Consider the following 10,457-nt stretch of genomic DNA (forward strand, 5'->3'; position numbering starts at 1 on the left):
CCTTTTTTCACGTCCGCTTTCCCACGATATAAACATCATGCCTGCCCAATCACGTTATTCCATACGCGGCGTCCGGCCATACTTGCCAACCCTCCCGAATTTTCCGGGAGACTCCCGAAATTCAGCGCCTCTCCCGAAAACCTCCCGGGACAAGTATTCTCCCGAAAATCTCCCGATTTTCAGCCGGAGCTGGAGGCCACGCCCCCTCCAGCTCCATGCGGACCTGAGTGAGGACAGCCTTTCTTCACGTCCGCTTTCCCACGATATAAACAGCGTGCTTGCTCAATCACGTTATTCCATACGAGGCGTCCGGCATACCGCCGATGAGCATGGTGCAGATGGAGAAGATCTTCTCGGCGTCCGTGTTGGCGCACACGTTGCCAAAGCCGACGCTGGTCAGGCTGCTGAGGGTGAAGTAGAGGGCGGCGATGTACGAGCTGCGCACCGACGGGCCGCCGACCGTGTTGTTGACGTAGGGCATCTCCAGGCGTTTGCCCAGCTCATGGAGCCATCCTCAGAGAAGAGACGGGAGGACAACAGGGTGACAAGAACTAAATCATCCAGACTAGAGATAAATTGTATTATTTTGTTTATCTTACCTAAAAATAAATATATTCATTAATTTTAAAAAAAAAAACTAAATAAATTTTTACTATATTTTGCTAAAAACATCAAAATTAATTGTATTTTTATTTGTATTTTTTCTGACTCCTTATTACATCCAGCCATAGAATTATACATTAAAATAAACATATTTGAAATAATACATTTTAAATGATCATAATAATTCATTTAAAATGACCATATTTAATTATTAAAATAATTGCTTTTTTATCAACAACTTTAGCATTTTATTCATTACATTTTGAAGCTCTCAGAAGCCAAGTTATGTTATATTCCTTAAGATTTATTTATGCAAATTTGAAGTATCAATGATCTAAACACAGTTTTGTTTGCATATTTTCAGGATATATATATATATATATATATATATATATATATATATATATATATATATATATATATATATATCTTATGCGCATTCACCGAACCCTTCTTTAGTGAAAAATAAAACGTTTTATTTTTTCAAGTTCAAGACAAAGTTATTTGTTTTTGGTAACACTTTAGTATGGGGAACATATTCTAAGTAACAAAGACTTAATTTAGAGTTATTTGGACACTAGGGGGACATATTCTAAGTAATAGCTCGGTTGGAAGAGCGGCCGTGCCAGCAACTTGAGGGTTGCAGGTTCGATCCCCGCTTCCGCCATCCTAGTCACTGCCGTTGTGTCCTTGGGCAAGACACTTTACCCACCTGCTCCCACACTGGTTTAAATGTAACTTAGATATTGGGTTTCACAATGTAAAGTGTGTTGAGTCACTTGAGAAAAAGCGCTATATAAATGTAATTCACTTCACAATAAAGACTTAATTTAGAGTTATTTGGTTAGGGTTAGGGTTATAATAAGGCCATGCCGAATAAGTACTTAATAATGACTAGTTAAGAGCCAATATGTTACTAATTTGCATGTTGATAAGCAACTAATTAATGGTGAATATGTTCCCCATACTAAAGTGTTACCATGTTTTTTTACTGGTGCATAAAATGAACCGTGCATGAACATCACCTTGTTCAAAGAACAAAACCAACACAGTGCATAAACTCACAACAAACTACACACCTGCTAACTAGTCAGCTGTTGCCGTATCCGTAATACGCCGATAGGGAGAAGTTTGTATTTACACGATGATTACACTGAGCCCGACTCACCGAGAAGTACAATTTATCCCAAAAGTTACTCAAGTAGATGTAACGGAGTAAATGTAGTGCATTACTACCCACCCCTGCAGTTGACAGGTAAAAAACAAAGATGCCGGGCTGGTGTTAAACATTTTCCTGCTCAAATGAGCGGACTGTTGAAAATAGGAATCGGGGGATTACTTTTCACAAGTAAGATTTAACATTAACGTACTATTGGTTGTATTTTGTGAAAAGAATATTACCACAGAGTTGAGAAGGAGCAAAGATCTTCAATAGTACTGAAATCAAAAACAAAATTCACCACTGATTATGATGCATTCTCATTTTAGGCAAAGTATAAGACAATACTTTCTTAACAGTATAATTGTAACCAGGAATAAGTCTTCAAGTAACAATATTCAAATACTAACATTGTTGGGTAAAACAGAATTTGGTTTAATTCTGAATCCAGTGAAACAGATTGGTGGTTTTAGCTGATATAAATACTTTCAGGTGTTTATATATGTTTATGTGTAAGTATTTGGCAGACGCTTTTATCCAAAGCGACATACATAAAAAATACATATAAAACAATGTAAACATGATCATTTAAGGGAAGAATGTAATAGAAAATATCAATACAAAGTGTCAAGACAGAATAAACTCTCTGCTGCTGCAGCAACAGAGATAGTCTATAGGTCCCTAAAATATATAGATATCTAATGTATTCATACATTGTTTATGTCGATATACGCATGTATATATAACATAATCATATTGTTTCTTCAATTTAAAAATAGCTGACCGCTTTTTCCCCCTTCTCTGGGATTATATTCCCAGTTTTGATCTCAAACGTCTGGTCACTTATAGCATATAAGAATATTTTATGACTGTTAAGCAAACTATGAATAATAAAACATGTGTCCTTTATCATAGCTACACGTATGACAAAAAAAACGTGTGAAAATCAGTGGTATTCAGTGAGGTAAGATTAATTAAATGCGCTGACAGTTCATTGTTCCTGCCAAATGAATTGCACTGAGTGGAGCGGATCACCACTCCAAGATGGCGGCCCCGCGTCTTGTCAGCGCCAGTAGGCAGTAGCGGTCGATGCTGTGTCTACTTATAAGATGTCTATGGCCAGCTCATGCAGTGACTAACAACTTTATAAATACCAATATGAAAGATTTCTGAATAAATTATATAAAAGGAAGATAGCTATTCAAATGTATTACATTTTGTATATCGATATAATAACATGGTAAGATCGGTACTTTTCAGTTCTCATATTTTCACAGATGTGTTTTGCTCATATTGTGAGATTGTGGACATTGTTTAAAAACTCAGGGTATAGGTTTTCGACACAGAAGGGTAAAAAAAAAACCCAAAGGATTTGAATAAGAGCCGATCGTTTATTTTTGTACTGATGCACAATTTAACTAATTTTGTTTAAATATGAGATGAGATATTATTACATGGTTTTATATGGTTGCATTTTAAGATTGTTAAACTGTTCCAAATTTAAAAAATATTTTGACCCCCCCCCCAATTTTTTTTTAACAAATCAAAGAGAAAAATAAAAAAAATTATAATTAAAAATCTTATCAGTAATACTGGCCCAGTACAGTGTGTACTTTACACCGGACATATCCTAAAATTAATTCAATTGTTAATTATCAGTACGGCATTTGAATCAGGGAACTATGTGTCACTAGAGCCAGCAGAGGGTGCTGTATTACAAATAAAGGCTTAGCACAATTATTTGGAGGGGTGGTCTTTAAATAAATGTAAACACATCAGTCAATCAAACCCTATTCATATTGCACTTTTCATGCACAGGCAAGTGACGAAACATAGTGTTTTACACCAGAAACTAAGAGAAAAACACGCCTACGCACACCCACACCACTATTGACAACAACAAAACATGGCACCGTGGACAGATAAAGCCACTTTTAAGCCATACTGGAAAACAAACAAAATTAACACTATTTAAAAATAGTAATATTCTAAAATATAAATTATACGTCAATACATGAATTAAAAAAAACATGATAGGAGTAAGGATAATCCATAAAATAATCATATAATTGATTAAATACATGAATAAAAAACAAGTGAAGGAGTAATAGTCCATCCATCCATTTTCTACCGCTTGTCCCTTTTGGGGTTGCGGGGGGTGCTGGAGCCTATCTCAGCTGCATTCGGGCGGAAGGCGAGGTACACCCTGGACAAGTCGCCACCTCATCGCAGGGCCAACACAGATAGACAGACAACATTCACACTCACATTCACACACTAGGGCCAATTTAGTGTTGCCAATCTACCTATCCCCAGGTGCATGTCTTTGGAGGTGGGAGGAACCCTGAGTACCCGGAGGGAACCCACGCAGTCACGGGGAGAACATGCAAACTCCACACAGAAAGATCCTGAGCCCAGGACTGAACTCAGGACTACTCAGGACCTTCGTATTGTGAGGCACATGCACTAACCCCTGTGCCACCGTAGTAATAAATAAAATAGAAAATAGAATACAATTGAAAAAATCTAAGAGTTTAGCATGATGTAAAAAGCTTGATTAAAAAAGGTGCGTCTAACCTTTTTTTAATAATAATAAAAAAAAATCAATGGTTTCTGCAGTCTGAGGCTCTCTGGAAGGTTGTTCTACAGGTGGCTACACCACGAGTCTTTGTTCAAGTATTTGGCAAATTAAAAGGCCAGTGCCAGAGGACCTCAGGATCCACAAGGGTTGATATGGTAAAAGCAGGTCAGATAGATAAGGTGCAAGGCCATTAAGACATTTAAAAAAAGAATAGAACTTTAAAATCAATACTGACTTCATCAAAGGCCCTCTCCATCCGAGAGAAGGATGTACGCCGGCAGTTCTTGAAGCTGAACAGGCGGAAGGTCCCCGGGCCGGATGGTGTCTCCCCCTCCACTTTGAGACACTGCGCGGATCAGCTGGCTCCTGTCTTCACTGTTATTTTTAACACCTCTCTGGAGCTATGCCATGTGCCCTCCTGGTTCTAGACCTGCACCATCGTCCTTGTCCCCAAGAAAGCACGGATCACAGGGCTTAATGACTACAGGCCGATGGCGCTGACGTCTGTGGTCATAAAGTCCTTTGAGCGCTTGGTCCTGCCCCACCTCAAGGACATCACCGGCCCCCTCCTGGACCCACTGCAGTTCACCTACAGAGCAAACAGGTCTGTGGATGATGCAGTGAACCTGGCCCTCCACTTCATCCTGGAGCGTCTGGACTCCCCAGGAACCTACGCCAGGATCCTATTTGTGGACTTCAGCTCTGTCTTCAACACCATCCTCCCTGGACTGCTACGAGACAAACTCTACCAGCTCAGCGTGCCCGACTCCCTCTGCAGTTGGATCAATGACTTCCTGACGGACCGAAGACAGCCCGTGCGGCTGGGGAAGATTGTCTCGAACAGTCGAACCACGAACACTGGTACTCCTCAGGGCTCTTCTCTCAGTATACAAACTTCTGCCACAGAATACCTTAATGCTAACAAGGGGAAAATCACACTTCAACTACTGTTGTTGGCTTTGACAGTTATGATTGCTCGTTTGCATCAAAACGGTTGTTTTTCTCACTACGATAGGGTGAAACCATCCTTGCCCAGGTAGACCCTCCTGGTTTTTGGAGTATAAATATTTGGGGTTTTGGCACCAGCCGCTGAACTAGATCTGAGCAATCCAAGTCTATGAGCACGAAGTGATGAAGCCTACTCGGATGAGAGGCGAAACGTCTTCCAAGACAAACCACGCAGTCCAGTTGCGATCAATTGAATGCCCTGAGATGACAACCCACTAGGGTTGTGTCATCCGCAAACTTTCTAATGGTATTACTCGAGGGACAATGTGAAGTCATAGGTGTACAAAGAGTAGAGTAATCAACAGTGTTGTGGGGAGCCGGTGCTGAGGGTGAGACTGGAGGCTGTGTGGAGGCAAAGCTTCACTGACTGGGGTCGGTTGGTGAAAAAATCCATGATCCATGAGCAGATTTGGGGAGAGGGGCCAAGATCACACAGCTTCCCAATGAGAATGTTGTGGATGATGGTGTTGAACGCAAACCTGTAATCCACAAACAGCATCGAGACGCATGTCCTGATGTGCTCCAGGGCTGTGTAAAGAGCGATGGTGATGCCGTCCTCCGTTGACCTGTTTACAAACTGCAACGGGTCTAATGTTTTTGGGAGGCTGGCTTGGATGTGGTTTAATACAAACCCTTTCAACACATTTCATTATAATAAGGATAAGTGCCGCAGGTCTATAGTAATTTAAAGTCCTGGGGGAGGGCTTATTTGCAATTGTGATGATGGTGAAGATCTCCGGACAGGAGGGGATGATGGCTGTGGTGAGGGAAAGATTGAAAATATTTCGCCTGGTACTTCCAGCAGCCTTCTTTGGGTCCACTAACCTGAGCACATGCCTAACATTGCACTCCTGAACTATAAATGGTTGACTATCATGAAGTGGGGACAGCACATCCCCAGATGGTCTCTTAATCTCAAATCTTGCAAAAAGCAGTTAAGCTCCTCAGCTAGAGAGGCATCCCTGTTGGATAGAGTGGAGTTGCTACTCATGTACTTGGTGACATGTATAAATCCCTGCCAGGCCTGCTTCGGATCATTGTCTGTGAAATGTTGCTTTGAAAGTCGTGTTTAGCCTCCTTGATCAAGGTTCAAGGTTCAAGGTTCAACTTTATTGTCCCCGCGGGGAAAATTGTCTTGGGCACAGTGCATCATTGCTTTCTTAACATACCCAAAAACAACAGAACAAAAACACAAGCACAGACACAACCACAACCATACAACTAACATTTAAATATCAGAACATGGAGCTTGATAGACATAGGTGGCACTTTGATGTAGGCATAAAATCTACAGTATGGAGATAAAGATAAAAAACCAATGTGCATTGCACTAGAGCTCATGGATAAAGTGCTGTGTGCTAAAGTGCTTAGTTCTAAAGTGCTATGTGCTAAAAAAAAAGTGCTAACCTATGTATTAAAATCCTATTGCACATTTTTGGTCAGCTTAATGGAGGCTGGGACAAATGATAATTTAAGGCGGTTAGATTTGCATAGTGGGACCCGGAGTCTTCTCCCTGATGGCAGGGTTCCATATTCAGGAAAGAGTGGGTGTTGTGAGTTGGAAATAATTTTCTTAGCTTTTTTCCTAACTGCCTGCTCATAGATGCTCTGTATAGGCTGATATTCTTTCCTCCCTACGATTTTCATTGCCGTTTTATGCATGCCGGCCAGTTTGCTTTTTAGCTTAACGGTTAGGTTGTCAAACCATGAGGTGATCCCGTATCTAATGATGCTCTCTACAATGGCACGGTAGAAAATCATCATGATGTGGCTGCTTACGCCGTACAATCTTAATCTTCGCAAAAAATATAGCCTCTGTTGCAGTCTATTGCACAGTTTGTCAATATGTGTCTTCCAGCAGAGAAGATTATCAATATGAACCCCTAAATATTTATATGAGGATACCTGGGTGATTTCCTGATTTTTGATGACCACTGGCTCATGGTCAGTCACTTTCCTCGGATCCAAAACCATTTCCTGTGTCTTGGTCACATTTAAAATAAGATGGTTAGTGTCACACCACCTAATAAATAGGTCTATCTCGTCTTGGTACACAGAGGGGTCCGTATCCTTGTGTAGAAGGCTTAGGAGCACGGTATCGTCCGCAAATTTCACCATATAATTGTTAGGGTGCACAGTCCTACAATCATTGGTGTACAATCATTGATGTCCCTTTTCAGTTTAGCTCTGGCTGAGCGGTAGCTGACTCCATTAACTGACCTGTATGCTGCATCTCTGGCTTTGAGTAAAATCCGTAATTTTTTATAAGAACATGGTTTCTGATTTGAAGCTTGCGGTGTGATGTGCTGCTTAAAATCCCCCCAAAAATAACTGATAAAAGAGCAAGAGTCCTGTGATGGTCCATAAACAATTACCGGTATACAGAGAATGGGAGGACTGCTGAAAAGAAGACGTGGTACTCAAGACGATGTGTATATGTTAAAAGATACTCTATTTGAGATCAGCGAGTTATCTAAAATGAATGCTCCTGTATTAGAAGATAAACCGGGGAACGGCAGGGTGAACGCCCCGTCATGCGGACGTGCTGCATGATGTAATCACCACTGAGGGTTTTGGGAACGTCCGCTTGACTTGCAGAAGAGCAAACTAGACAGGTTCCCACACCAGTGTAAGCCCTCGTTAGGTGATAGGAGCAGGTGCATCGCATCCTTAACCAGCCGTCTGCGCTGGAAGGAAGAGCGGAGCGGCGGACAGCTCCCTGTAGGACATCCGCCTGCTGGCATGCAGGTAGCCGTAAGAGGAGGGAAAGTTGCAGGGGACCAAGTTTCTGTGGCCGGGCTTCCAGAAGGTGCAGGTCCCGGGCGGCTGGCTTCTCAGTCACTGACAGAGGCATGCAACTGTTTGAGAGTGGCAGGCTCGGAAGAGAAGGAGAATGAGCCCCAAAGTGAATCCGGCTTGGAGACCTTCTCCGCCTGCGGACAACACATCGGTCCAGGGAGTCCCCTTACTTGGAGTAGAAGAGAAAGGCCGCTAACAGGAAGATGAAGGATCCCAAAAAACAGTGCCCGCATTTGCAGAGGCGGGCTCAGATTTGCCAAAAGAAAAGTTTCCACCTGGAGTCATCATTAAGGCATAACGAAGGAACTCCAACCGCTGGACAAGGGTGTAAACAGGACGTTCAAAGTGAAGTTGTGAGCGATGGATGACAGACGAACACAGCTTCACGAAAACTGGGAGGCAGCGTCGGGCGAGTTACGCCACAATTTGTGAATGGATCGTGAATGCTTGCGCTAACGTGTCTGCTTGCACTGTTGTTCCAGCTTTCGCAAAAGCCGGCATCTTTTCCGAGGAGCCCCACGGCAACGAGACTGACTTTGATAATGACGAGAGGGAATCTGGCGTGTTTGATGGAGAACTTGCCCAGCTGTTCATTTCGGACACAGAAGATGAGGACTTTGATTGGATTTGTGGATGAGGATTGATCAAAAAAATAATGTGAGTACATTGATAAATACTTCAATAAAGTACAACCGAATTCAGCTTTGCTCCTGCTGCCTTTTTAAAACAACGTCCAAGCATGCTAGCGTATAAGTTTAACCATGCCTGCGCCCAAAAATACGCTGCGCCTTATTTATGCGTTAAATACAGAAATAGCACCCGTAACTGACACGGCGCCTTTTAATACGGTGCGCCCTATGGTCGCGAAAATACGGTATAGTGGCTTCGATAACGGGAACCAGTTCTCAAAAAGGGATTCGAATCCATGGAATCGGTTCTTTTCTTATCAAAGCATCGGGAGAACCGGTTTTCGAACATCATCCCTACTTGTATCACATTCCTAAGCGTATTTCTGGACAAACAGAAGCGGCTGAAAAGAAGAGCATGGATTGCTCTAATCAACCAAGATGTGACATGCTTATGACTTCGTGTTTGTCCAAATCCTGTCAGGGAAAACATTTTATAAGTAAAAATAGAGTAACAGCCCCAATTTACATTAAATTGATGTGCTTGGAAATGTTATTTCCCACAAAATTTTTCGGAAATGTTACGTGTAGCGCTATCGTGAACGCTCACCCTTCAAAATAGATTACGACTAGGGATGTCCGATAATGGCTTTTTGCCGATATCTGATATTGTCCAACTCTTTAATTACCGATACCGATATCAACCGATATATGCAGTCGTGGAATTAACACATTATTATGCCTAATTTGGACAACCAGGTATGGTGAAGATAAGGTCCTTTTTAAAAATAACAAAATAAAATATGAATAAATAAAAACATTTTCTTGAATAAAAAAGAAAGTAAAACAATATAAAAACAGTTACATAGAAACTAGTAATTAATGATAATGAGTAAAATTAACTGTTAAAGGTTAGGACTATTAGTGGACCAGCAGCACGCACAATCATGTGTGCTTACGGACTGTATCCCTTGCAGACTGTATTGATATATATTGATATATAATGTAGGAACCAGAATATTAATAACAGAAAGAAACAACTCTTTGGTGTGAATGAGTGTAAATGGGGTAGGGAGATTCTTTGGGTTGGTGCACTAATTGTAAGTGTATCTTGTGTTTTTTATGTTGATTTAATTTAAAAAAAATCAAATAATAAAAATAAAAAACGATACAGATAATAAAAAAACCTGATACCGATAATTTCCGATATTACATTTTAAAGCATTTATTGGACATCTCTAAATACGACATGCACTTCCGGTAAAAATCCAAACCCCTCTATATCCAGCTGGTCGCAGTCAAGAGACTTGAAGGTACTAGCAAAGAGTAAGTCCCTCTTCAGCCTCTCATCCAACATGTGTTAGGTTTTCATGCAGCTCACCAATCTTTTTAAGTAGATTTTCCTGTGAGATAGTGTTGTCTCCGAATGTCCGATTGTCAAAAGTAATCAGATAAGATTTTTTCGAACAGCCTGTGCGTAGAAAAAAACTAATTAAAAAAACCTCAAAATCAGATTAAAACAGTTTAAAACTGGATAAAAAGCATCGCACACACAGGAAAGTTCATACAGTTAAAGAGGATTTCATTTTTTAACTATGCACAACATGAGTAGCACAGATGAAAACACCAAGTTGGAACCTCTAAACCATACAATTGTCATTATGATAAAATGCCTTTTTTT

Source organism: Nerophis lumbriciformis, linkage group LG22 (genome assembly GCF_033978685.3).
Source record: "Nerophis lumbriciformis linkage group LG22, RoL_Nlum_v2.1, whole genome shotgun sequence".
Lineage (NCBI taxonomy): Eukaryota > Metazoa > Chordata > Actinopteri > Syngnathiformes > Syngnathidae > Nerophis > Nerophis lumbriciformis.